The 4,978-nt window shown below is 40.1% G+C and overlaps 1 protein-coding gene and 1 long non-coding RNA gene across 2 annotated transcripts in view; one reads left to right on the top strand and one right to left on the bottom strand.

Annotated features, from left to right (window-relative positions):
* The window catches only part of LOC106894737, a 15,587-nt gene extending 10,668 nt beyond the window's left edge, over positions 1 to 4,919 (top strand). Inside the window, exon 3 of the long non-coding RNA XR_001413303.1 lies at positions 4,572 to 4,919. This is a non-coding gene — a long non-coding RNA (uncharacterized LOC106894737). The remainder of the gene's footprint in view (positions 1 to 4,571) is intronic.
* RAB40B (RAB40B, member RAS oncogene family) overlaps positions 1 to 4,978 on the bottom strand; it is a 52,481-nt gene that overhangs the window by 8,678 nt on the left and 38,825 nt on the right. The window lies entirely within an intron of this gene.

Here is a 4,978-nt window from a genome sequence, read left to right on the forward strand (position 1 = left end):
TTTGATATAAAAAACAAATGTTAAAAAAAAAAAAAAAAAAAAAAAAAAAGGCGGGGGGGGGAGGAAACACTAGCCATCACCAAGGAAACTAATGGAAACCCAGTAAATTCTTGATTACAGCAGCAATAATTCCTCATGAGTCTGGTATGATAAAGGCATCCCTGCAGAGTCAGAGGCAGCATGGACTTTTAGAAAAGCATGCACAAAATAACCCTGTTATAAATAAATTACTGCATAAAGTGTTTGGAAGCAGAATCAAATTTATAGTGAAAAAGATGATAAGAAGCAAAATTCCATAAAGACTTTTTGAGGTAGATCTGTAATTTTCAAATGCAAGGCACATATTTCCCTATATGGTCAACTGTAGAAACTTTTCCAATCTGTTATTTTAAAGAATCCAAAGAACATCTTTGCCCTTCACGAAAAGAATTAAAACATCTCCGTCCTGGCTACTTCTCAGATAAGCTTTATGTGGTATTTTTGCTAAGCTATATAAAGTGGAAGACAGAAGAAGAAAGTAGGTGAATAAAATATCAAGTACTGAAGTTACCATATGGCAGAGTACTATTATCCATCATTGCATTAATCATTTGAAACACAAATGAAAAACAAAGGCACAAACAACTAGTGATGAATAAATTAAAAATCCCTTAGCTTTGACACACAGGCATTTGACTCCAGTAATTAAAAAAAAAAAACACAAACCAAACAACCTCACAGAAATTAAAGATGGAAACAGCCCAGGATTGTCTCTAGGAGGAAATGATTCATTTTCAGCTCCACCTCTCCACTCTAACAGCACTTGTTCCTAGAACCTATCTCTCTGATTTATCTAGATTATGGCTCCTCAAAAAAATCACACTCCCTCTCCCTTCATGCCTCGAACTGACCTCACTTCTCCCTCTTCTCCCCATGCCTTCAGGGAAAGAGGAAAACAATGGATTTGAGAGGCAGTAAAGCTGCTGCGTTTTTCAAGTGGTATCACTTGCCGAGTGTTTCCAGACGCACCAGACCATGCCCTCAGGGAAAGAGGAAAACAATGGATTTGAGAGGCAGTAAAGCTGCTGCGTTTTTCAAGTGGTATCACTTGCCGAGTGTTTCCAGACGCACCAGAAGGTGGCCATCTCCAAACAGCTTTAACAAACGCACCGGGACCGACCAAATATTTGTCCCTACAGGGAAAACTCTTGTAGAATAACTTTATTTATTCTCAACATGTTTTTGTAAAGATGAAATCACATCAGGTTGCAGATTAAATTATATGAGCAGTAACACCTCTCTTTTTTTCTTTATTTTTTTTTTGTGTGTGGTTATTTAGTCAACCACTACTACTAATAAATTGAACAAAGGGATGTTGCTATTACAAACAGTGTATTCTAAGTTACTTTCATAGTTCTTATTACCATTACATGTTATGAACTTTGAAGGCATTTCAAATATATCTTGAAGGCACTTGTAATCTTTTGTGCCTTTCTTCTGCATTTGTTATCTGTCTCTCTCATAGAGAAACTGTAACATCCTTTATTTTACATGGAATGGATGCAAAACGGAGGTAAAGAGAAAGCACGAGTTACGCCAAGAACGAGCTGCCTGGCTCTTTCTTCCTCAGTTGACTAAGTATTTCTGAAGCATAAGGGAGAACTCCTGCCCTGAAGAGTTGCATTTTTGTGTCACTGAAATATAAATGATGGGGAAAGGTGGAGCACGTGCTTACCAGAGCTGCAGCTTGATTCGGCGGCCATCCAGGAGAATCGTTGTAGTCTTATAATCTATACCTGTGGGGAAGAGGCACACAGATCTTAGAGCAGCTTACAGGTGTACAGTGAACACACAGACAGATTTCAAAGAAGCTCACCTTAAAAAAAAAAAAAAAGGTTTCTGTCATTAGTACTTTATGAAGACATATGGAGAACAACTTGTTCATACAAAGTTACAAAGATCTTTCATATTCCTTAGGCTTGGTGCATTCAGAGCAGATGTCTCAGGCTCCCTTCATATTGATAAATGGCCTGTTTTATTCATTATTATGACAACATACATGCTTAAAGAATTTTATCTTCAGTACAAGAAAGTAGAACTAGGTTTTTGCCTGTTCTCCCATACATATGTTGCAGAGTAAATGCTGTTCTCTTTCTCCATTCCCTGCCTTTACTGCCTCTGTCATTTATTCCTTCCTTATCATCTCTGACTCACAGGCAGGGCTTATATCAGATACACGTGTCCCCCTCATATAAAAGCAGCAGATGGTGCAAGACGTGGTTTATCTCTTGTCTTCCAGCCTTTCCCACTGCCAGCAGCCCCCTCTGCCCAGCAGACCCATGCAGTAGTGCCCAGCACAACGCAGGTTCTTCCATTTATTCCTTCCCCTACCAGGCCCAGGTTGAGCCACAGCCACAGTTTTTAAGGGAAGTAGGTATTGTAATATGTTTATATGCTTATATGTGTATCCACGCACACATATAGAACTTCACTCACATCTTTATTGTGCATTTTGTAGTCTTTGCAAACAGCCTTCAGCACTTTGTAACATTACCTTTTCACTGCTAACCTCACATGTCCTGGGCAGCAATTAAACTCTAAAAATAAGCTCAACTCTAGTTAGCATGAACGTTTTGGGCAAAACGGGTGTGTTGCTTCCAATTAGATGAGGTAAAACTAATCAGAAGCAGTTGTGTGGCGGCAGCTGACCCCTGAAAATATCCACCACCACACCAGGGTCAATGGCTTTGAACACTGTGCTTCAGTACTGCATCCACAAATTGCATCATTATAAACATTAAAAGAAAGAGAGGCTTTTATTTTATTAAATGTTATTTTTAAAGTGTGCATTCAGTATTCATTCACACTGTGCAGCCAAGCAACCCAATTTCACTGGTAAATGTCTTTTTCTCATGTTTTCTTTGCTCTGTCATAGTTAACATCCTGAATTGAACATTCATTCATAGAGTCCTCCAAATTAAGTTTAAAAAGCAGGGAAACTACCTCTGAAACATGTCCTCAAGTCTAATGAGACTTGTACCTTGAAAAGGAGAAACATGCTTTATTTTCAGAGCATAAGCAAAACAAAGGGGTGAGAAAACCACATTGATGTGGAAAAATGAATGGATAGAGAAGAGCACCCTAATTCCTGCTGAAGATTTCAGCACATCTTGGTGAGAGGAACAGGGATGGCAGTGCTGAAAATGATCTTTAAGTGTAAGATTCATTATTAGGGTGGCATCAACAGCCAGAACAAAAAAGTTAATCTATGTATCAGTGTTTGTATTGATAAACATGACAAACGCTTATCAGTAAGATCTTCTGCTGTTGTCATTGTTGTATTTAAGAGGGAAAGAAAAGTTTGAAAGCTCAGTAAGAGAGTTCAGTAAGAGAGTGTATTGATTACTTTTCTCAAAGAGAAGGTATAGCATAGCAGGGCACATATGCAGCAAATGAGAATCTGTCTCAGCTGCAAGCACAGCTCTGGGGAGACACCCTCCACGCAGGAGATCTCCTCTCTTTGCCTGAAAAAATGTTTATTAAGCAAGTTAATAAAATGGATTTCCTGCAGCTCCTCTAGTGGAGCATCACAAAGTGCTGCTTCCAGTTGTTATGAAGAGGTCCCTAAAGCAGTCACTGGCAGTCACCTCCATTTTTGTAAACAAAAAATAGGTTTAAAACCCTCTGGCATAAATAAGCAGAGGTGGAAAAGGCAGCCTTGCCCATCTCCTTTTTTCCAGAAGGAAAGGAGCCTGTAAGACTCGGTCTGGAATAAAGAACAGATGTTAAATTACCCAGCAGAAGTTATTGGAAGGTACCAGTTGTCAGCTGAGCCAGCTCCCCCGTAGCCACAGGCAAAGAGAAGAGACGCTGCATTTCTGCTGCTTCTAAAATGTGCACCACACTAAACCGTTCAAATGGCACGTGTCACATGTAAGATGCCACCTGAGGCACACAGAATTGGAGCCCATTTTATGAAAACAACCAGAAACTTGAAATCCCTACATTATAATCACAAGACGCTGCTCTTCAAAAGGAGCTGTGGATGTGCTGCCCCAGGAAATGTTCTCCCAGTTACAGATGAGGGCAATCTCTCGCCCAGAGACCAGCACACCACTGCCCAACCTGTCTGTCTCCAGGTTTTAGTCTCAAAGTAACTCATTTGTACACAACTATCACCAATTTCTCCCAGGGGGACTCTGAATGCTTTTATTACACAACACAATAGTACTGATTCCTTTTTGTAGGATACCAACTGTAACTTAGACGCAAAAACACACAGTGGAACAAGGTCTTTATCTCTACTACAAAGAGCTTCACTTCTCTAATTTCCTGGCTTCTTGCACGCCAGCATTTACATTCATAGATTAAGCAGACAGTATTCGAAAACTTTCATAGCAATATTAGCAAATCTTTTTTACTTCTGTATTGCATTTGCCAATATTAGTAGAGTTAAACCAGCTTTAAACTTTATAAGGTAAAGAGATTTAAAACCAACACATTTTGAAGGATAATTGCACAGCAGTGCTATTAATTAAAAATATTTTTATCTATGAATTGACTTGTTACATGTTTTATGTCATTTCTAACAGCAGTAGCAACTGCCAAGCACCTGCCCAGTTTGAAAGCCAAGACCCAGAGAGGAGCGGGAAGTCGCGGTGGCATCGCCCTGCTGGAATGGGGACTGCGGCTCCAGGAGCCAGGGCACTTCTCAAGAATGAGAAGCCAAGAGGAATTGCCTGTTCCCAGTATCCTGGTACAGAAGGAGCTAGCAACCACCAGAGAGATGATAGAGAGCGAGCTTAAGGAGCGATCTTCCTGGGATGTGGAGACCAGGTAAGCAAGAAGATCAAAACAGAGGCGCTGTGGTTGTAAGTCACACGTTATTAGGAAATGTATTTCAAAGATGCCACTTCATTTCTGTTGCCTGCAGGGGAGTTCACTTGAGTCACATCAACACACAGGTTCACTACTCCCCCTTTTACAAACTGATGAATAC

Source organism: Calidris pugnax, unplaced genomic scaffold (genome assembly GCF_001431845.1).
Source record: "Calidris pugnax isolate Ruff unplaced genomic scaffold, ASM143184v1 scaffold9, whole genome shotgun sequence".
Lineage (NCBI taxonomy): Eukaryota > Metazoa > Chordata > Aves > Charadriiformes > Scolopacidae > Calidris > Calidris pugnax.